This window comes from Mustela lutreola, chromosome 4, assembly GCF_030435805.1.
Source record: "Mustela lutreola isolate mMusLut2 chromosome 4, mMusLut2.pri, whole genome shotgun sequence".
NCBI lineage: Eukaryota > Metazoa > Chordata > Mammalia > Carnivora > Mustelidae > Mustela > Mustela lutreola.
In genome coordinates, this window is record NC_081293.1 from 158,537,730 (window position 1) to 158,562,070 (window position 24,341).

At 36.4% G+C, this 24,341-nt stretch overlaps 1 protein-coding gene and 1 pseudogene across 3 annotated transcripts in view; one reads left to right on the forward strand and one right to left on the reverse strand.

Moving 5' to 3' along the window:
- BBS9 (Bardet-Biedl syndrome 9) overlaps positions 1 to 24,341 on the forward strand; it is a 464,985-nt gene that overhangs the window by 30,988 nt on the left and 409,656 nt on the right. The gene's annotated exons all lie outside the window — the stretch shown is intronic.
- LOC131829601 (small ribosomal subunit protein eS26-like) lies at positions 13,092 to 13,437 on the reverse strand (annotated as a pseudogene).

Genomic DNA, 24,341 nt, shown 5'->3' on the forward strand with positions numbered 1-24,341 from the left:
AGAATGAATTTGAGTGTATCAGTTAACAGGAATATTTTAGGTGGTGATGTACAAATAAATGTTTTGCATAAAGTGATATGAAACAGAACACTTGGCTGGATTGCAGAATTGTTTAACTTGAGTAATGGGAACGTTTGGATTATTTATGGAATATGGGAGATGTTCAGAGTTGGATGAAGAGAGGAGAAGGCTAAAATTTGATGAGCGGCTAACTTTTATCAGTGAAGTATCCCTTTTTTTTTTTTTTTTTTTTTTTTTAAAGATTTTATTTATTTATTTGACAGGCAGAAATCACAAGTAGACGGAGAGGCAGGCAGAGAGAGAGGAGGAAGCAGGCTCCCTGCTAAGCAGAGAGCCCGATGCGGGACTCGATCCCAGGACCCTGGGATCATGACCTGAGCCGAAGGCAGCGGCTTAACCCACTGAGCCACCCAGGCGCCCCTGAAGTATCCCTTTTTAACCTTAGCTTTCAGAACTGAGTTTCAGTATTCTTTAAAAAAAAAAAAAAAAAGTCTGACCAGGGGACCTAGTTCTTTGCTGTTTAATAAACTGTTTTAATTCTTTTTACTCTATTAAATCTTCAAAAGGTAAATTGCTAAATTCTGTGCATCTGGAGTCCAAAAAAATTATGAATAAGGAAAAAAGTGCTTTGGCTAAATGAAAGTAAGTTTTATTTTTTTTGGGTAGAATCAAGTCAATTCTTTAGACCACCTATCAAATGTTATATTGATTGCTCTTTTTTTTTTTTTTTTAAATCAGATCAAGTTAACCCAATTAAAATAAAGTTTTAAATACCTAGAAAGGGATTCCTTGTTTTTGTTTGATATTTTTGGTGATTTAATAATGGATTTACAAAATAATGATAGTTGCTAGTTGTTTTGAAAAGATGACTTTGTACTTATATGATACTTCTCTTATTTCTTAAATTATGCCTTACATGTAAAAAGTATCTTTTGAAAAAACAAGAGGCCATTCTGATATGCTTTACTTTCCTATGGTTAAACAGAATATTTCACAATTTGAAACAGAAATGTCTGGGTAGCAGAAGTGATTATTCCATTTAATGGGTTTGAAACACATAATATCATTGTGGTATCTACAAAAACTATGAAATATAATGAGGTTGGTGAATTAGTAATAACCAGCCATATTGGAGGATTTCCAGGGTTAATAGGGAGTTACTACTAATAAGTACATGATTTCTTTTTCAGAGGATGAAAATGTTCGAAAATTAGATTATGGTGATGGTTGCACAGTAAATACAGTAAATATTTGAGCTGTATACTTCAAAGAGGTGATATATAGTATCTCAGTACAACTGTTAAAAAAATTGGCCATGGGATAAAATCTGATGCTAGAGAGGTGATAGCGTATCCTACATTGCTTGGGGCCATGTAAAATGACATAACACTTTTAGAAAGCAGGTTGGCTATAGAAAACCATAAAAATATTCTTGGATGCTTATATGTGACTTATGGCAGTGTGTATTAGGAGATGAGCCAAAATATAGAAAAATCCTATCAAGTTGCCAGATAGTTATCTCCTCCCTCTTTCTGTCCTCCCTCCCTTCGTTTCATATATACCTATTGTAATAGAAAAAAATGAGAACTGATCTAAATGAGTTATAGAACAGAATGACTAAGTTTTGATGCATAGATTCAGTAGGTTATTATGAAGCTATTAAGATTGTTTTGTTTGCTGAAATATACATCTTTGTACATAACTCTTTGTCCACATTTCTGATTATTTCCCTAGGATAGAATGTGGAATGAATATTGAGTCAGAAGGTTATACAATTTTTTTTCTCAACCTGATAATTTCTCCTGCCATATACTATATAAATAAATTGTACGAAGTATATAACTTAAGAAGAAAGCAAAAGTCAGTCCAAGATATGCACATTTCTATACAAGCCCATTTTCTAAGCCTGAAGTCACTGTGTGTGCCTAATGTGCACTTTTCCAGGAGTGAGCTAATCAGTCTTTTAATTTGAAGACTTCCCTAGACTTAATCTGAGTTTAAAAAAGGAGACTTATAATTTGTTGTCTTATATATTCCTCTTATTTAGCATACATTCTTGTGGAATTATTTAGCTGTATAATCATGTCAGTAGTCCTCAAGAACGGAATTAAGCAAGAAGAAAACCTGGCCCCATTTTAAACAAACGTGTTATAAGGAATGGGAAGGCAGAGCAAATTTGTTTTGAATGTGCACCAGAATAAACTACCACTAGATGGCAGTCCTCCACAACCTTGGATTTTAGTGCATTCTGCCTTAAATAAAGTATGGTAAGAAATCACCAGTGGAGGAATTTTGAGCCCAAGTAATACTTTCTCTTTTACTACAAATAAGTGTGGCTTCCTCATGTTTCAGAAGAGTATTGGAGTGGTTTTAAGAAAATTTAATTATAATAGGTAACATCTCAGAATATAACGTAAAAATGCTTTCTGTGCTTCTCAAACCTTAAATTGCATTTGAATCATAATGGGATCTTGATAAAAATGCAGGTTCTAATTTTGTAAGTCCAGAATTGGACCTGAGTTTGAGATTTCTAATGCTCTTCTCAATGATGCCATGTCTCAGAGATCTAGAGGTATTTTGCTGTCCTCCATCTGCTGAGTACTGTTCTGTACTAGGCACTGCTCTAAGTGCTTTACAGGTTGAGTAACTTAAGATATACTAAGCCAATGGTAGAGAAGGGATTCTAATTCAGACTTTCTGCTTCTAGAATCTAGTGGTGTTAACCGTACTAAAATGCTTCCTTGTCTGGGCTGTGAGTAAATTAACTTTCCTAAATCAGAAAAAACTTCCCTATGAGAAGGAGGTGTACCTTATTTTATCTGAAGTTAGTGCATAACTCTGATTTTGTAGATAATGGACAACATGTTGAATAACTTCTGGGTCAGATACTTGGTTTTTCCATTGATTTTTTGGTTCTTGCTTTGGTTTCTAAGAAAAATCCTCCCTCAGGTCCCCAATAATCAGAGAGAATTATATATGGGAGGGTAATATATGATTTGAAATTAGCAAAAGAGTGATTACTGTTTTTTAAAACTTTTTTTGTTTACATGTTCATTAAGAAAGTTTTTCAAAAACACCTTTTATATATCTGCAAAAACTCAAAGTTGTATTCCTTTTTATGTCAAGCTACATGTAATGTCTCTTAATGAGAAAAAATGGTAAAGAAATAGAAAATCTAGTTTTATGAGCTAGTTGAGGAATATTTCCTTAATACCTTCCATTATTCAGAGTACTACCTACCATTCCAGAATTTAAGTTAAAATTCTTCCCATATTATACTTTTTAGGGAGAAATGACTGATATTAATGGCTGTATTGGGCTTTTTTAAACAAAAGGAGTGTGGGAGGAGATGTGTTTGGAATTAAAAATGTTTGTAGTTTCTCTAATATAAATCTAAACTGCTTTTTTTTGAAGAACTTGTGACTCGGGTTTTATAAAAATGGTCATTTATCTTTGCCTTTTATACTATTGACAAATTAATGCTTGCACAATTTAGTGAGTGGCATTACCATGGACAATCAAATGATAGTTTGGAAAGATACTAAATCAGTTTTAAAAAGGTAGATTTGAATTGATTTACAAATATATTATCAAAATTAGTGGAATTTATTTGGCAATTGGAACTCTACTTGTTTTTGAAAAAAGGGACAAATGATATGTCTACCAGATTTTCCTTTGCTTTTATTTCATTGGGTCACAAAAATAGTTGTTGTTGATATGGCACTTTACCTAGTTAAGATAAATCTGTCAATTCAGAATTGTATTTTGAAAAGGGCAGCATTAGGGATGCCTGGGTGGCTCAGTTGGTTAAGCCGCTGCCTTCTGCTCAGGTCATGATCCCAGGATCCTTGCTTGGCAGGGAGCATGCTTCTCTCTCTGCCTCTGCCTGCCACTCTGCCTACTTGTGTGCTCTCTCTCTCTTTCTCTCTGACAAATAAATAAATAAATAAATACGTACAATCTTAAAAAGAAAAAAAAAAAGCAGGATGTATGATATCCTTTTCTTTAAAAAAAAAAAAATGACAGCATTAATGTGGACTGACAGAAAGCCAGTGGTCCAGCGAAGAAAGAATCCTATTGTTTTAAGGTCAACAACTGCAAATACTTAGCTTGGTAAAATAAGGTACTTTATCTAGTATATGTAATATATGTTACTACCATCAAGACAGTTGAGCTTAGCCTTCATTTATTCATAATATGACTTGGAGACCCTTAGTCACATCCTCGGTTATCACAAATTTGTCCTGTACGGCTGGGACAAGCTGACAAACCTTATAACGTATATGGCTCTTTCAAGTGTGCAAAAGGGACATTGGGAAGAAGTAGTTGATTTGTTGGAGATGTCTGGGAACTTTCAGGGACTAGAAGAAGTCTGGTGTTAGTCCTCCCTTGCATCATCACTATCCATCTATCCATCCATCCAACCAGTGCACATTTACTGAGAGTCTTCTGAGTACTCAGGCACTGTACTAGTTTCTAGGAGTAGAAAGATGAATAAAAGATAGTTTATGTTGTCAGGAATCTTACAACGAGGGAGCAATAAAGCCTAAGAATTATGATATAATCAGGTAAATTGAATAGAGATAGATATGTACAAAGTTATACTGGAGACTTGAGGATGGAGCAGCTTTCTCAGGCTGAATAAATGCGATAAATGTGTGTGTGTGTGTGTGTGTATGGGGAGTATAGTACATAAAGGTGGGGGAATGTACTATTACCTATTTTATTTCAGCTCTTCATTTTTATCCCCAGTTTCCTCTAAATGAACAACTTTATAGTCTTCAGTCTAAAGCTTTCATTGCCCATAGACTGAGCTGTTCAAATTCTCCCTGGGATGGTTTGTTCCTCTTGAGATGGTTTTTCAGAATTTGCAACACTTAAGAAAAATTATTTTTCTTTAAAAAACTTTGGCATTTTTCAGGCTACTAAGTGGGCTTTCTTACCTATAGTTTAAAGCCTTTAGTAAGCAAAATTTTCTTTTGCTACCTGCTCATCTCAATGGAGAAGGATATCGTCATACTCTAGAGATGGATAGAGTACTATGACTGTATTTGTTGAGAATGACAAATTGAAGGGTAAGGTTAGGAGATGAAGGAACACAAGAGATTGAAAGATAAGTGGAGAGACAGAGCATGTCATGGAAGAAGGTTTTAAGAGGTATGAAAGGAGTCCAGAAAGTCAGAGGTTAAACATCTGGAGTATTAAAAAAAGAAAATACTGGAGTTAGCCATTTGGAGGTCACTGGTGATCTTAGGGAGAGCATTTTTAACAGAAGAATAGAAGCACTGGTCCAGTTGCCCCAGAATGAGGAATTCATGGGGAAGAAATGGAAATCACAAAGGAAAGCTATTCTATGAAGAGGTTTGACTGTGAAGAGTAATAGTAAGGTAAGGCCATAGCTGGAGGGGGAAAGGGTTTATAAGGTGGGAGAAGTCTTTGAGGAGGTAGGATGAAATTTTGGTCTGATGAACAAAATATATTCTATAGTATTTTGCTGAAAAAATTAACTTGGATACATTTTTATTTGAGCAAGTATTCTCTTTGGATTATGATGGGCCAGTTCCTTAAAATTTTATTTCTTATCACATAATTTGTGCTTTATAGTCCTGTTGAATTATTGCCCTTTTTTCACAATGAATTTGTGGTTGATGGTGAAAAGTTTCTTTAATACTTTACAGTAGAAATAATCAGTACCATCTGATTCTTTTTTCAATCTCTAGCCTTCTCTGATATTTCTTGTTTTTTTTTTTTTTACTCTAATTCTTTCTTTCTTCCTTTTCTTTTCCTTTATTTTCTTCAATTTTCTCTTTCTTTCTTTCTTTTATTTATGTATCTACATATGTGTGTGTGTGTATCTATCTATCTATAATTTTGCTGTGGTAAGAACAATTAACGTGACATCTACCCTGTTAACAGATTTTTAAATTGAGATACAGTTGACATGAAACTGACATATGTTAGTTTTATGTGTATAATACAATGATTTGATATTTATATCTCTTAACAGATTTTAAAGTGTATAATACAATATTATTAGCTGTAGTCTGCTCTAATTTTTAAAATTAATTTTCTTGATTATTAGTTTTTGTTTTTCATGGGGATATTTATATTTTGAGCTTAACAGGTAACAGACTATTCAAGATGGAAAGAAACATTACCATAAAAAACCAATACTTCTCAGTTTCTATATGTGCCACAATTTTGCTTTTCTAGTGGGTGTACTTCTTTTCTCTTTCTAACTCTGCCTTTAGTGGAACTGAGGATTTTTTTTTTTTTAAAGATTTTATTTACTTATTTATTTTCAAGAAAGAGAGAGAACAGGTGAGTGTGCTTGTGAATAGAGGAAGGGGCGGAGGGAGAAGGAGAGAATTGCAAGCAGATTTATGCTGAGCATGGAGCCCAACATGGGACTTGATCTCATGACCCTGAGACCATGATCTGAGCCAAAATCAAGAGTCAGACATTTAGCCAACTGAGGTACCCAGGCACCCTTTAAAGATTTCATTTTTAAGTAATCTCTATATCCAAAGTGGGGCTCAGAGTCACAACCCTGAGATCAGGAGTTACAGATGTACTGACTGACCCCAAGCCAGGTGACAAAACAGAGAAATCTTTTGACTGCAGTTGACAGTAGGCTTATGCAAGAATAAGACATTTACTCACTATCACCATTTGGGCCTCTAGTGTGATCAGATTTGGTTTCTCTCTTTTCATCTTTCGCTTCTATTTCCTTGGACAGGCTATTTCCTCTTAGTTTCAAGATGGCTACAGTTGGGGCTCCTGGGTGGCTCAGATGGTTAAGCATCTGCTTTCGGCTTGGGTTGTGATCTCAGGGTCCTGAGATGGAGTCCTGCATGGGGCTCCCTGCTCAGTGGGGAGCCTGCTTCTCCCTCTGCATGCTGTTCCCCCTGCCTGTGCTCTTTCTTGTTTATACTCTCTCTGAAATAAATAAATTAAATAAATAAATAAATAAAGATGGCTGCTGCAACGCTAAATTATCTTGGATTCCAATCACTGTCACTGAAGGAATGCAGTTAAGCTGGAGTCTGAGTAAAGTGTGGGAGAGTTAGGGCCAGTTTTCCTATTAACTACTAAGACTAAGAGTGGAGAGGGGTGGATCTTTGGGGGAATGTAGGCAAATAATGAACTGTGGTGAGTTTGAGGATTTTGGAGTTGATCAAACAAAAAGTCATGACTATGGGATGTCAGTATTCCCAATTGAGATTTGTTTGGGTGGTGGTTTGACATGATTTCACCAAGGGGAAGTCCCTTACTGCAGGAGATTTTCCAGAGACCGTGGCAGGGGACCACCACTAGAAGGGGAAATGGGCAAGGAAACTAACTCCTGGGGAGAGGGTAATCGGAGTAGGGGATATATGTGTAGGTGATATTGCTCAGATGCAAGATGGTGAGTCCTGGTCCGGAAGCTTTGGAGGGCAACAGTGACTTCTGTAGTGCTAGGACTTATCTCATCTATGACTAGTAGATGTTGGGTGCATTTTTGCAGAATATGCAAGACAGGCATACTATAAATGGCTAAAAATATGCTAATATGGGCTATAATTAAAGCAAATGAAAGTGTAAAAATTTAAGTTTGGCATTGGTGGGCTTTGAGTTCACATTCGTGGTCAGCTTGCTGTGAGCAACTAAATAACTTGGGACCAAGTTTAACCCATGTATATGACATTTACAGAAGAGGGTGAAGTAGATGCTGGGTGGCCAAAACACTGTAAATGTCCATCTTGCTTTTGACTTCTCTTTCTCTCCTAGAACCTTCCTGGGGTGCTGCTTTACAATGGGCAGGAGAGGCAAGCAGTGGTGTTTTGAGTGTGTTGTGAGATGTTTATGTAGACTGGAGGAGGCAGGGGATAAGCAGTTGAAGAGTGTGCTGTGCTCTGGGCTGCATGCAGTCTCATTCTGGCTATACTGGGGGAGGGGTGATAATTGCTCCAAATGTTTGTTCATATTTAGAGATTAGTTGTAATTCAGTTTAATCAAATGCTTTGCAAGGTCATTTGACATGTTTTTACTTCTGGGTTTAGACTATGTTAAATTTGGTGGCATGTTCCCAATTTTTTATTGATAAATTGAAACTTGAAGTGATGTAGGGCGTGATTTTACTTCATCCTTTCCTCTTTCAGTACTCTCCACACCAAAATGTGTATGCTTTTGTTATAAAAGTAATTATGATCACAAAGGAATATGTTAAATGTATCGATGTGTAGAAAAGAGGAAACAAATGACTTAGCACCATCTTCCAAAGATAACCACTGATAATATATCAGTGTTAGGATATAAATAAATATAAACAGACTATAGCCTAGAATATTCCACCCTGAGTTAACCCAGAGTAATTTATTATTTCTGGAATTTAGGTATCTTGCCATTAAAATGGCACAGTCATTGAAAAAGTGTTTGTTGTGTGAAGTCTGGTGCTACATAATATGGGATGCATGCACGTAATGGCAATAAATATGTGAAATAGATGTATTTCTTAGCAAAGCTTTTACTTAATATGAATATATCTTGAAGTCAGTTGAAGAATTTATTAAAAATTGTCTTCAGTTTGCATCAGTTGAAAACATATGGATTTACTAGCAAACAGGAAAAAGCCCCATATTACTTGGGTTTATCTATAAATTTAAAAAATAGCATGTTATGTGATATTCCTAAATATTTGGTGATGGATATATTTTACCTGTCAATTCTTATACTCCTTTTTACCTTTAAAATGGTAAAAAAAAAAAAAAAAAATCCATACAGTGATTTTAAACCTGTGTCTATTTTATATTCTGGGAAAACCTTCTTTTTTTAATTTTTAAATTAATTAATTAGTTAATTAATTAATTAGACAGAGATCAAAGTAGGCAGAGAGGCAGGCAGAGAGAGAAGGGGAAGCAGGCTCCCCACTGAGCAGAGAGCCCCATGCGGGGATCGATCCCAGAACTCTGGGACCATGACCCGAGCTGAAGGCAGAGGCTTCAACCCACTGAGCCACCCAGGTGCCCCTGGGAAAACCTTCTTGAGGGCTGTGTCCAGTCACAGCTCAGTATGTCTGGTAAGAGTGTCTGCAGGTGGATAGAGTGTACCCTGCATCAGTACTCTGGAACTGATGGGAGTACTCTGTGACGGATGGGGAGCATGTACAATGGTGCTTCTAACGGTCATCACTGCCTTCTGCTTGTTTTTGCTACTTTGCCTTTTCAGGTTCCCATTTCAGTCTATATATTTAGACTATCTTTTTTTTTTTAATTTTTAAAAAATTTTTAATTTTTAATTTTTTATAAACATATATTTTTATCCCCAGGGGTACAGGTCTGTGAATCACTAGGTTTACACACTTCACAGCACTCACCAAAGCACATACCCTCCCCAATGTCCATAATTAGACTATCACTTGTAAATGATTTTTGTTCAATGAAATTTGAGATTTCCCTACATGAAATAGTCTCTGAGAGTCATTTTAGATCTGTTCCTTTTTTATTTATTTATTTATTTATTTATTTTTTTTTAAAAATTTTTTATTTTTTATAAACATATATTTTTATCCCCAGGGGTACAGGTCTGTGAATCACCAGGTTTACACACTTCACAGCACTCACCAAATCACATACCCTCCCCAATGTCCATAATCCCACCCCCTTCTCCCAAACCCCCTCCCCCCGGCAACCCTCAGTTTGTTTCGTGAGATTAAGAGTCACTTATGGTTTGTCTCCCTCCCAATCCCTAAAGATACAAATGTAGTGATCCAAAGATCTGTTCCTTTTATATTTTGTTCATATTGTGTGGATAATCCACTGGTCATTTGGGATTTAGTAGATGATACTATAACCATATCTCACTTGATAACAAATTGTTTCTCAATTATTATAGTGCTGTATTTCATGTATGTGTATATATTGTTAGGGGTTTGTTTGGTTCTCATTTTTAGTTTTGCAGCCTTACATATCACCCTGTCATTGGTGCTTTTTTTGTTTAATTAATATTCTTGCTATTCTATGTGAACTCTTTGAGAAGGAGAGGGAGGCCTTTCTGTATGCTTAATGAGGGCAAATACCATGTCTTCTATTCACCATGTATCTAATGTTGTACACAGTCCTTGGCACATAGTATTTGTTGGTGAATGAACCAAAATTGCCATGTGGTTGCACAGAGCTGATGTTATACACATCAGGCTTTCAAGGTTAGTTTTTGGAAACAAATGTTATCCCAGTGCACTCCTAGCCAGCTTCTGAGTTTTGTTTTTTTCCTTAACAAACACATGTTGACTGACTACTGCAGTGCATGGACTGTAGTAGTTACCATAGTGGTAAAGGTGGAGGTGATTACTTGGGCCTCCGGACTTACCTTTACTTAGTGAAGCAGCATTTATACAAGTCAAGCTTAGCAGTAGAAATAATGAGCTCTTTTTTTTTTTTTTTTTTTTTTTGATTTAGAGTTTTCTTTTTCTACATTATTCATTCTTTTGTTAAATATGTTTTTTGCATAAAATGTGATATTCAGAATTATTGAGTACTTGTGATAATATTCACAAGTTAAAAAGGTTTTAGTTTTGAAAAATTATTTAAATTCTTTGATATTTAGTTTAAAGACATTTCTTCTTCTCATTAACCCTATTATCTCTCTTCTTTCTGTCTGTGAGAACTCATTTTCCTTGAACTCTTCCAGTTCTTTTATTTTACTTTGATTTTTTTTCAACAAATGAAACTTCAGAAAAGTAGAATTTTTATCAAGGAAAGTTTAAAGTTAGAATGTAGGCATAATATGGGCATGGTATGGATTATAAAGGTCTGACAGCACAGTAGTACCACATTTGTGACCGACGTGGAAAGAAAATGCTGTATATAAAAGGTTCAGTATGTTTGGAATATAATTGTCAGTAAATAAGGTGAACAGATTTTACTAATAATATATATTAGCATGGTGAAATATTTTTTAAATCATAAAATGACTTCTATAGGCTTGTATGGGATTATATTGTCACATAAATAAAAATTCATGCATTCTTTGGAATAAAAAGCCCGCCAAAGAAAACAGTGAACTGAAGAACAAGTAAGTCATGTTTTGCCTCATTTTGAGATCCTCAGATAATCAGATCCTCAGCCTTCAAGTAACTTCTAATTGTCTAAACTTGTCTGCCAAGGAAATGTGTTAGTGGCCACATGTGGTTGCTGGGAGGCTGTACTTCCCAAAGCCGTCTGGATTCTTTGATAGTCATCCAGAGAGAGAACTGATATGCTCAGCTGGGGTGAATGAACAGCCAGGACACAGTCTTGCTTTTCTGTGTGGGGATATTAGTGCTAATAAAAGATTAATGCTATTTTCCTTATAGGGAATCAACAGATAATGTTTTGATAACCCTTGTCTCACCAGTGAACCATATGGCCTTTATTTTCTAACAGACATGGTTGAAATGTTAGAGAAAAACGTTAGAAAAGGATCCCTATGGTGTGCTGGCTCCTGTTCCTTGCCTTGGCATTAAAGTGTAGGTGTTTTATAATATTCGAGAACTTCCCTCATTTGTTTGTAAGATCCTTTATAGATCCATAGTGAGAAGTCGGAAGATCAAGGGGATAATAGGATTGATTCTCATCCTGTGCTGGGTTTTCTCATATATATGGTATTCATTTATAAAATCTCTGGTCCAAGACCCATAAAACAATGTTACTTTCAAACAGCGTCTTCCTGTATATTATATTGTATAAAACCTTTAGTTCCTGGGGGAAGGTTATAAAGAGGGTTCCCTGTAGTCTGCAAATTCGTTTTTTACGTGATCATTTAAAGTTGTTACTTTTCCTGAAAGGTGAATTTTGATTCCTTCTATATATGTATATACTGTAGAAATTTGGTGGTTAAATGCCTCTTTGCCTACTGTGGCTAAGAGGGGAAGGTCTAAAAAGAATATTTTAAGTTTCTTGGTGTTGTTTGAAAAAAATAATAATTTCTTTCATGGTGGCTGAATGCCAAGGCTGGAAAAGTGTTATGGAAATATCTGCGGTCAGGACTGCATTTGATGAGAGAAAGGTTAAATATGGTAGTTTTGATAGGATTTGACAGCCATTTTTGATCTATATATATATTTCATCATGGTTCCTTTCTTAACAGTGGAATAACTGAGCTATTAAATATTTTACTCAGTTGAGAAGGAAAATGATTACCATAAAACTACTTCATTTAAATGACACTGTGACATAAAATGTTCCAACAGTTTAAAATATTCATCTAGAAAACATATTGCCAAGGGAAATGAACAGTCCTCCCCTATCCTCCAGTCTTTCTTGAATTAAGTTGATTCAGTAACCCTTTTCCAATCTACATGGAAGTTCTTGTTTGCAGATTTAAATTCTAAAACACACAGTCAAGCTGTATGTTAATGTTTAATATGAAAAACGAATGTTTGTTTACTATTATCAGGTTAAAGTTCTTTTAAGATTACATTAGTAGTATTCTGTGTAGAGGATATCTATCTATCTATCTGCACACACACATAAGTGTGTGTGTGTGTTTCTATGTGTATATATATATATACACACATACATATAAACTGTATATATACAGTATATGTACGTATCTTTATATATATATACACACACACAATAACATACACAGTAAGCTTTAAGTATATTATCTTTTTTTTGCCTTTATAAGAGGAAGTTTTATTGTTAATTATTTACCTTAATAGATTCAGAAAGAGGAACAGATAAGCTCAGTCCAACGTGATTGGCAGTTGGGGAGCTCAGTGCACCAGCCACCACCACAACAACCTAGATAATCTTTTTGGTGTACTTTTGGGTAGTTTCCAATTTTTTACATATGTGAATAAAACTGCTGTGAACATTCTTATATAACTCTTTACGTGGACAGTAAATATTAAAGTGTTATACATATGTAGGATGATTTAAGAATTATATTGCTGAAGTTTTTTTTCAATTTTTTTACTATTATAAAATTTTAAGATACTCAAGAATATCAAGAATAGAGTTTTGTTTTTTTTTTTTTTTTAAATATAATTGCCTCGCTACTCCCCCCCCCGGGGAGAACAGCTTTTCTTCAGTCCTTAAGGACTTAGCTTACATGGGCTTTGGTGGAGGTCATGGGGCAGTACCCATGGGTCTATATTGGGGTGAGGGTATTTGGTCCTTCCATGCTTCACGAGAGTGATTCCTGATTGCCTTGCTGTGAATGGCACAACTCACAATAAAGTAGTTTCACATACAGCATGGGAAGCACATAGGCGTCAAAGACATTCTCTTCAGAAATGTCCCTGACAGCGGTGGCCTCCACTATGTTCCGAATAATGAACTTTTTAATGGCCTTGTCCTTGGACACACAGTGGGTGCAGTTGGTGCAGCAAATAGGCTGTACGTGACCATGGTCCTTTTTGGCATGATCATTATTCCTTCTTTTCTTGGTCATCTTGGCAGCAGGCCCCAAGAGAGCAAGAATAGAGTTTTAATATTAGTAGGCATGCTTTACATGGAAGAATGATATTTTATGTACTTACCTCTTCCAACTTCTAAAGATATAAAATTTGTTCCATTTGTATTTCATATAGTACACAATTTAAGTCATTTCTGGCTAATTTAGAATATCAGAAATGATCAAGCTTGGTGTATCAGAATGGGGTGCCCCCATATTATATTATTTTGAACTGTGTTTCTATCTTTTTTTTTCCTAAGATTTTATTTATTTGACAGACAGAGATCCCAAGTAGGCAGGGAGGCAGGCAGAGAAACAGGAAGGGAAGCAGGCTCCCTGCTGAGCAGAGAGGCTCATGCGTGGTTCTATCCCAGAACCCTGGGATCATGACCTGAGCTGAAGACAGAGGCTTAACCCACTGAGCCACCCAGGCACCCCTTGAACTGTATTTCTGCCTAAGTTAAAAATAAGCAGCGTTTTTATACCAAATTTCCTTACATTGAAATTTATGAATAAGAAAGCACTTCTAGATCTTTGCTAAAATAAGATAGTATTTTTTAATATGGAAACAATAACTGAGAAGTATTCCTAAATCTAATTTGGAAAGTTACATTCATGATTTTAGGGGACTATGAATATAAAACGTGTGAGTGGAAAATTAAGATTTCATATGGCTTTTTGCAGCTGGTTGATTAAGTCCTATATAGTTCATTGTCTTAAAGATGAAATTTGTACAAGGTTTTGGAAGACAGGAGTTGTATATTAAAAGTTCTTGTTTCAGGGGCGCCTGGGTGGCTCAGTGGGTTAAGCCGCTGCCTTCGGCTCAGGTCATGATCTCAGGGTCCTGGGATCGAGTCCCGCATCGGGCTCTCTGCTCAGCAGGGAGCCTGCTTCCTCCTCTCTCTCTCTCTCTGCCTGCCTCTCTGCCTACTTGTGATCTCTCTGTCAAATAAATAAAATCTTTAAAAAAAAAAAAAAAAGTTCTTGTTTCAAAGGTAGTACAAAATGGTTTTAACAATCTATCATCTTTCATTTACCAAAGGAAGTATGTAAAAAGAAAAGGAAAATGTTCAGTGAAAACAAAACATTGAGATGATGAAAAGCTACAAGGAAAGAAAAAAGATTTTAGAAAGACTACTAAAATGAAACTAGTTTTTTTCCCCTCAACAATCTGTCTGAATTCATTTTGCTTTCATTATATATCTAGCCTGGAGGCAAAGTATGTTGAGTATTACAACAAAGAGGGTGTTATAAGGAGGGCTTTTAAAAAAATAATAAAGTGTAACATATGTGTAAACCATGCAACTTTGTAACAGGAAACTTTATAATAAGGGAGGACTGTGCTTAGCTTTTCCACAATTTTGGAAGAATGAGTTTTATTAGGTGTTAGACAAAGAAATTATCAACTGACTTTTTTGCTGTAAGGTTGAAAGATTTGTTATGACCATTTCTAGACTTTAGCAGTGGTTTTAATGTGGGCCCTACTATATTAGAAACAGTGCCTAGCACTATTAATATGTCTACTGTTGCTAGTTCTCTTAAGGAATATGATGTTTAACTTTTGCCTTTCAATGAAAGATTATTCAAAATCCTGTTATTCTGTGGTTTTCTCAGCAGTATTAGGCTGTTCTTGAATTGATCAACACATAATATAATTTGGGAACCCAATCAATGGTTCTTTTATTTTTGAAAGATGGTGACAAATTCTTTTGAAACTTGGGAAATTGGCTCCATCATTCAGCCCTTACTCTTTCTTTGCTTCTCCTGCCCAACTTCCTAAAAACCATATTGTTTTGATGTCAATATGTAGAATAGATTATCTGTTGGGGAATAAGTGTGTGTTAATTATATTGGAATAAATGTAAACTTGGCAAATGATATGGGTAAATAGGCATTGTGCCTAATAGATTATTCAGTTAATGAGGACACTAAAATTAGGGACTTCTAACATGTCAGAATCATATTTCTTGTAAATTTTCCCCAGTTTTGAGATTAACTGGCAATAGCTATATTTTTCTGGCTTTTTAAAAGTCTTAATATGTTATGGTAGAGTTTTAGGATTTATGTAATGCTTATTATAGAATAGTTGAGCGCTTTGTATTTATCACACTGCTATTGAAGTGAGCTTGAAGTGTAGAAATCAGTCTTCTACCTTTTGGTTTTTCAGTAATCTCTCTTTTAAAATATTATATCATATTTATTTCCCCATCTTCTCTCTCCCACTTAAAAATGATTACACACCATGCCCATTTATGTACTATTTTCATTGAAGGTGGGGAATTTAATGACACCCCTTAATATCCAGCCCACTTTGGAGATGTTAGAAAATCAGGGATAAAGTTTCTAGGCTTAGAAGAGAGAGGTTAGAAATGTGTTAGCAAGATAGATTATTACATATTTAAAAATAGACTATTTAAACTTTGCAAGATCACAGAAGCATTCAAAATAACCTTTAACTGTGTGTAGTTCATTTGATAAAAATAAAAAGCCAAATAGTACAAACTTATGAAGACATCATTTCCCCCTACCTCATGCCTTTCCCCCACCTTATGGTTAACTCTTTATCTCTAAATAATGTAATTACACCACTATTTTTGAATTCATCATATTTAATTTTTTTCTGTTGATGTATCATAGTGACAAAGGGTTTTGATTAATGACACATTTTTTCTATTATCCTTCTAGTTATATCGCTATCTCCTTTCCATTGCTGCTCATCTCTGCACCCACACAAAGGATACTCAAACTTCTCTTTCTTGTTTCATCAGCTTTTAACTCCTCAATTCTACATTTTGTTAAACGAGCACATTCATCATTTTATCTTTACCATTATTACTCTCTACCTTAAGTTTCTCAACTTCTGTAAACTTCACCTTTATTCTTACTTTGTCAAGGTTAATAACATTTATATACTGGTCTGTAGTGGTAGCTTGATCTTCTGTGACTTCTCTATAGAGGATTCTAAAAGTTAATACATACTTTGCTTGTGATATGTAAATATTTTTCAATGTAGTATGTACCAGGATCATATTTCCTTCTTTATGATTACAATGTCCTGTGCTACTCGAAGGAAAATGTTTCTAGTGGATTCTTTTTTTTTTTTTTTTTAAAGATTTTATTTATTTATTTGACAAAGATTACAAGTAGGCAGAGAGGCAGTAAGAGAGAGGAGGAAGCAGGCTCCCTGCTGAGCAGAGATCCCCGAAGTGGGGCTCCATCCCAGGACCCTGGGATCATGACCTGAGCCAAAGGCAGAGGCTTTAACCTACTGAGCCACCCAGGTGCCCCTAGTAGACTTTTTAAAAAAAAAATCATACATTTCTTTAAAAAAATCACGTGTTTCTTTACATAGCCTTATAATTTCTCAAGTTTTCTAGGCTTTCAGTTGTACTGTTGAATCTGTCAATTCCCTCTGGTTCCTGGGGCTCTTCCTGTTATCTGGAGGTATGGGATTTTTTTTCTTCCCAATTTTTTACTTTTTGAATTATCACATTTTGTTCTGGAGTAATTTTTATTTCGTTCTTTTGTTTTTATTGGGCTTTTCTTATTTCTGGCCTTCTTCAAGTATTTGGTTGTCAGGGTTTTTTGTTTGTTTGTTTTTGTTTTTGTTTTTTTTGAGGATTAGTCCATAGAAAGATTAAGTACTGTGAAAGGGGTTGGGGTTTTGACCAGCTAGCCTGTCTTTAAAGTGAGCGGTTGGGGAGCAAATTTAAACTAGGGACCTCCAGATGTCAGAATGAGGAGAGGAAGCCTGTACATTCATGGGAACTAGCACCAGTATTAATCACTATAATTCTTCCCAGACAGGCCAATATTTCTTTAAAGAGAACCCCCCCCCCAAAAAAAGGGGACACCTGGGTGGCTCAGTGGGTTAAAGCCTCTGCCTTCGGCTCAAGTCATGATCCCAGGGTCCTGGGATGGAGCCCTACATTGGCCTCTCTACTCAGCAGGGAGCCTGCTTCCCCTGCCTTCTCCGTCTGCCTCTCTGCCTACTTGTGATCTCTGTCTGTCAAATAAATGAATAAAATCTTTAAAAAAAGAAAAAGAAATTAAGAGGAAATCCCTTCTCTCTCTCATTTTTGTTTTGTGGATGAAGGGTAATAAATACTTGCTTATTGACTACATATGGCAAGTGGGAAGAGAGAGAGGAAAGAGGACAGTTGGCTAGCTGGCGGTCCTTAGCTATCTACATATCTAATCTTTCTTTCAAAACATTTTTATTGAGATAGTCACTTCCACAATTCACCTATTGAAAGCACACAGTTTAATGATTTTTATTATACCTGTGGAATTGTGCAGCCATGACCACATCAATTTTAGAACATTTTTACCACTCCAAAATAAATCTCTTTACATTAAAATGGTTCTGAGACTCAGTTTTCAATGTGTGGAGCAAGGATGCAGCTCCAGTAATTCTCCAGACACTTGGTGTCTATAAAATTCAATTCTGACACTATCCATTTGGAGATAGCATCCGATCCCACAGGTTAAGGGGTCAGTTCTACAAGATTACTCTCCAGTGCCACCGCACCCAACATATCTCCATTTCAGATGCCAGTTGCAAGCCCATGTTGTTATCTGTGCTTCTGACCTACCAGCTACAGATTGGAACTTCCCATGACTCTCTCCTTAGACTTCAGACGCCAGTCCTAAGCCTAGGTTGTTATGTGTACTTCTGATGGACCAGCTACAAATCAGAGGTTCCCATGACCTCCTCCTTAGGTTCAGTTAATTTGTTAGAGCTGTTCACAGAGCTCAGACAACTTACTAGATTGCTGGTTTTTGTTTTTTGTTAGGGATATGACATTAGAATAGCCAGATAGAAGAACTGCATAGAGCAATGAATGGGTAAAGGAACTTCCTTGTCCTGTTTAGGTGTGCCACTTTCCCCAAATTTTCATGTGTTTACTCACTCAGAAGCTCTCTAAACCCTGTCCTTTTAGGTTTTTATGGAGGCTTCATTACATAGGCATCTGTTGGCTATCTGTTCAACCTCCTGCCCCTCTCCCCTCCCTAGGCTGGAATGGAGGGGGTAGGATTGAAAGTTCCAATGCTCTAATCATATGGTTGGTTCTCCTGGCAACAGCCCCCATCCTTAGGTGAGGGCCAGAAGCCACCTCATTAACATAACAAAAGACACCTTTATTGCTTCCCATGCTTAGGAAATTGTGAAAACCTTTGGACATTTCACATAAATGGGATCATATAATATGAAGCATATAATACGAAGTCTTTTTGTGATGGCTTTCTTTCACTTAATATAATGCTTTTTATTTATTTATTTATTTTAAAGCTTGTATTTATTAGAGAGAGAGCAAGTGAGAGCATGAGCAGGGGGGAGCAGCAGAAGGAGAGGGAAAAGCAGACTCCCTACTGAGCAATGGACCATGGGGCCCAGGACCCTGAGATCATGACCTGAGCCCAAGGCAGACACTTAACCGACTGAGCCACCCAAGTGCCCTTTAGTATAATGTTTTCAGGGTTTATCTGTACTGTAGCATGTGCCAATATTTCATTCCTTTTTAATGTAGAATAGTATTCTCTTGTATGAATATACCACATTATATTTATCTATTCATCAGTTGATGGACATTTAAGCACTTGATCTTAGCCAAAAGGACAAGAAGCCATATTTGATGGGTATTTAGATTTTCTACTTTATGGCCATTGTAAATGTTGCTATTATGAACATTCATATACAAGTTTTCATTTCTCTTGGGTGTATATCTAGGTATATCTAGGAATAGCTGGGTCTTGCTTTAACTCTATGCTTAACCTTTTGAGGAACCACCAAATATTTTCCCGAAGTTGTAAACTTATTTTTATCCTGCCAGTGATTCACTAGGGTTCCACCCAAGGATGAGGTTCTCCACATCCCTGTCAATACTTGTTATTACCCATCTCTTCGATTATAGAAACCCTAGTGGGTGTGTGGTGGTATCTCATTGTGGTTATGGGGCCAGGGGCCAGGGCTTGTCATTTGGTGGGCTTCTCTTGAAGGCAGTTAGGGGACTACCTAGCTGTTTTCCTGGTGACTCAAATATCCATAGCTGTAGGTGGTCTTTTCTCTTGAGTTGTTCTTCTTTCTCTGTAGGTTTCTTTAATTTTTTTCTGGGGATCATGAGCCTAGTCCCATGGTTGGGGAAGGGAATTTGTGGGTTGACTATCCAGGATACAAACTTTTTCTCAACTATGTATTTTAAGTTACTTCTCCATTCCCATGCTATTTTATATCTGTGTCCCTCTAATCTGGAGTCCCTTGTTTTGTTCAACTTCTCCCGAGATTATGCTTTCTGTTTTCTGTGAAGGTCTGTGTATCTGTTACTTACATAGATGGTTAGATAATTCTTTTGTCTTCAGATCCCATCTGTACGTCACTTTCTCTAATACCTGGTGCTTTTACTTCCTGAGCTTTTTTAGAATTTTATGAGGTGAATAAATATATTCTTTAGGCATTTAGATTTGACCTTGCTGTGCCCTTTAGTATTGTTTACCTTTTCTGTGTTCACTTCCCATCTTCATAGATTGTGGTTAGACTTACCACAGGTCTTTTGATTTCTTTGAAGGAGTTTATGTCTGTTTATTTTACTCCTTTTTGTTTGGGGGTGGTTTTTTTGGAGGAGAAGAGGACATAGTAGTCTTTAATTAGCAATCTTGAAATAGGAAGTCATACTGACTCTTTTGATATAGTGCCTCAGAGTCACTAGTCAGGTAAAGAAAATGTGAGTGGCTGTCTCTACAGGCTCTTAATTTCTGCCCTGAGTGAAATAATAATAAAGGGGGTCAGAATGCTTGCCAGGTCATGATTACAGAAGCTTGGCTGTAAGTCATGGGCAAAAAGCTTGGTTGTCTGCCCCCACAGGGTTGAGTGAGTGGTTTCACCTCTGGGACCCAGTGAATGTTCAGACGGTTGAGTAATCCCACCTCAGGCACATGGTTGGCAGCAGGGCAAGTAATATCTGAGTACTTGGCATGATAATTAATGGGGACTATAAAGGGAGTGTAAACATTTGACAGAACTTTGTCTCTTAGTTTCTTATAGTTTCATTTTCATTGCTATCAATAGGATTGGTTTTGCTCAGAGAATGGGGGTATTCTTAATTTTGGCAGATGCAAGGATTACTATCATTCTAATATGGTTTCTCTAGGGAAAGGAGATGAATATTATGTTAGTCTGTGATCTACTGTAAGATCATTTTTTGACCAGTTTATTTTTTATTAATTTGTTTGATTTTTTACTTAAAATATTGAAGGTGATATACAATGTTACCTTAGTTTCAGGTGTACAACATAGTGATTCAACAACTCTATAATTATGCAGTGCTCACCACAAGTGTAGCTCCTATCTGTCACCATACTTTGCTATTACAACTGTATTTTCTATACTGTATCTTTTGTCTCCAGGACTTGCTCATTTTATAATTGGAATGAGCCCATCACTAAAGTCAGAGGATGCTGGGTAAGGTCTTGGTTAAGTTCTTAGCTCTTTGGTAGGTTGTGGGGATTGACTTAGTCCTATTTGGATCACATAGAATTTGGGAACAGATGGAGGTTAGCAGAAATCACACATTTGCTGTGCAGAGAAAAGACAAAACTCTAGAATAGTTGTTCTCAAACTTCAGTGTCCACCAGAATCACCTGGAGGGCTTATTGAAACACAGGAATGCTAGGCCCCACTCTCAGAGTTTCTGACTCAGTAGGACTGGGATGAGGCCCAAGAATTTACATTTCTAACAAGTTTCTGCATGATGCTTATACTGCTGGTGTGGTGAGAATGACTGCTTTTGAACAATGGTCCTTAAATTTTATTGTGCAAAGTATTTTCTGGGAAGATGTACTGAAAGTGTTTTGCCTAGGGCCTCATTTCTGGGGATTCTGATTTGAAAAGCTTGGGATGAGCCCTGGGAATCTGCATTTTAAAGTATCCTAGCTAATTCTTTTTTTTTTTTTTTTTAATTCCACTATATGGATATGTACCACATTTTATCTATCCATTCATCATTTCATGGACAACCCCAGATAATTCTTATACAGAAACCACAGAAGAGGGCGCCTGGGTGGCTCAGTGGGTTAAGCCGCTGCCTTCGGCTCAGGTCATGATCTCAGAGTCCTGGGATCGAGTCCCGCATCGGGCTCTCTGCTCGGCGGAGAGCCTGCTTCCCTCTCTCTCTCTCTGCCTGCCTCTCCATCTACTTGTGATTTCTCTCTGTCAAATAAATAAATAAAATCTTTAAAAAAAAAAAAAAAAAAAAAAAAAAAAAAAAAAAAAGAAACCACAGAAGATCAGCACACCATACCATGAGAAATGCTGCTCTGTAGGTTTCATGTGACAAAGATTATAAGTTAATGATCCTGGGGCATCTGGCTGGTTCAGTTAGTGGAGTGTGCGACTCTTTATTTCAGGGTTGTGAGTTTGAGCCCCATGTTGGGCGTAGAGATTATTTAAAAAAAATTAAAAAAACAAAACAAATCATCCTTATTTATTTTTACTAAATTGGAACAGAATTTCTAATTTCCACATATACTTTTGTATTTGTATCTCAGTAGGAAATAAAGCTTATCTCAGATGACTTAAACGAAGAGATTTTAGTGAAGGGATCATTGACAGGTGTAGGCAGAGTTAAGGGAATAAATAATGAAGCATCCAAATATTATCTGGAGTAGATCAGCTTTTACCACTTCTAGGGTTACCACAGAAGGAAGTAATTGTATTATTTTAAGGGATTATTAAGAGCAGGAGCCATGGAGAGGGGCCCTTCTTCTTCCTCTTCATCTAAGCAGGGGAGACACAAAGTCTCATTAGTCACCTTTTGTTGCAGGGTGATATTTTTGTCATTTTCCCATCTGAAACCAGAATTGCAAAGTAGTCATCACAGTGCTCATCATTTAACCTAGTGGGAAAGGGAGTGGGATGGTGAAGAGATAATTAATGTAAAATGTGCTTGGCTCTGACATTCTCCATTTTTGTAATGTATCAACAGACTGAAGTTGATAATCATAACTTCCTTTCTCCACTACCTATTTTACATTTTTCTTATATTTTTTCAGCACATTGGCCTTTGCCTTCATACTTCAAAGATCTGAGTCCTTATGCATCCTATATTTATTGGATTAACATAGGTTTTCATTTAGTTTGTTATTGGTCATAGGAATAATACTAAGAAGCTGGCCAGTGAATCCCTTGGATTTTAGACATAGTTTATCTGTTCCTATTATTGTGCAACAGCCACCCATTTTCCTCTTATTATAGCGAGAAATCACTCTGTTGGCACATTAACCATTTTTTGGGCGGGGGGGGGGGCTGTGGTGGCTGTGGCTGTGGCAGTCTCAGCTTCAAATTTCATAGAACTGTGACAGTGTTCCTTGCTGGAAGCTTTCTTGTCCTGGGAACTAGAATCTCTAATGTCTTCACAAAGTATGTCCATTTTGAGAAATCCTTTCACACAGTTCCTTTCTGGACTTCCTTTTTACCAATATTTCAGTCTTTTTCTTTCTACTTCCTTGATCCCAACCCATTAGCCGTTGCCCATGTATTAGTATAAATCTGAATCTTAGGCTGTCTCACATTCCCAGTAAAGTGACAATGAGATGTATTGCTCAAAGTTAAACTCATTGGGAAGATTTTCCTTTGTTACTGTTTTTCAAGGAAACTATGGAGTGGGAAACTGAGGTTACAGCTTATCTGTGCTGCCAGCATATCATGTAGATGCATCTGTAACCCAAGACTGTGGGGTTTTTTTTCTTCTTCTGTTCATTGGTCATAGGGAACTCCACATGAGGTCATGGAAGAGCTCCAAAGCAGCTAGAGTAGGTACTTATTCAGTTTATGCCTTCTTTTCTTATTTATATATTTAATTTCTCTTTAATGATAAAACACTGTTTCACACACTCAATTTCGTGACTCAGTGGATTGGGTAACCCATTTTATGATGGGCTCTGGTCATGCAGTCACTTGGTGTCCTGTAACTGGATGTTCTCTCTGTATCATGGCCCTGCAGAAGTAGGAGCTGTTTTTCAAATGGAGAATAATTGTTGACAGATTACCTGAGGGTCTGTACAATGACCCCTCTTTTGGGGGTTTTCAGAGGCTATAGAGAGTAGACCTATCTGGCATAGGTAATTCAAGTACTATTGGGTCTTTTGGGCCATAGAAGATCAGCTTACATTGTAGTGTTTATCAACCTCAGAGCCCTCTCTTGCTCTGGGCTCTACTTAAAAGTAGCTACTCTATTTGAATGTATGACATACTGCTTCTAAAATTCAAGGACAGTCTCCAAGTTTTGTGCTTTTTTCTTTTTGGAAGGCAGCGCAAGGTGAAGCAACATCTTTTTTAGAGGCCATATTCTAACACATCCCAGATTTTCCTGGAAACTTCACAGTGTGGCAGGCTCTTGAATTTTTATGGGATAATTGCCACTTCCTGCTTACCAAATTTACTTAAATTGTCATCAATATTAGACTCGCGCTAAAATAAGAGATTCTTTTTAAAAATTTGCATGACAAAAAGTTTTTACTTGTAAAAACTTATCAGTACACCAAGTAATAACGGGTAACTAGTTTTTGAATTCCATCATCTAGTAATTTTGATTAAGAGAAACTAAAAGCAGCTCAAACAATTATACTAGTATTCTTTGTACTGACCTTATCCAGAAAGGACTATTTTAAGGCTGGCTTCTGTTTCACACAGGTTATAAATAACCATTACTTTTTCATAGAAGAAGTACCTGATCTTCGAGAAAGCTTTAGGGAAAAAAAGTTAATCTCTTTCTTTCTTAAAATTTTTTTAACATACCCAAGAAAGAAAATGCCAGTATTGATATATATGTTGCTTGAGCTAGAAAGCATGGGAAAACATACAATTTTTATCCATTAAATTTCTTTTTTAAGGGTTATTATTATTT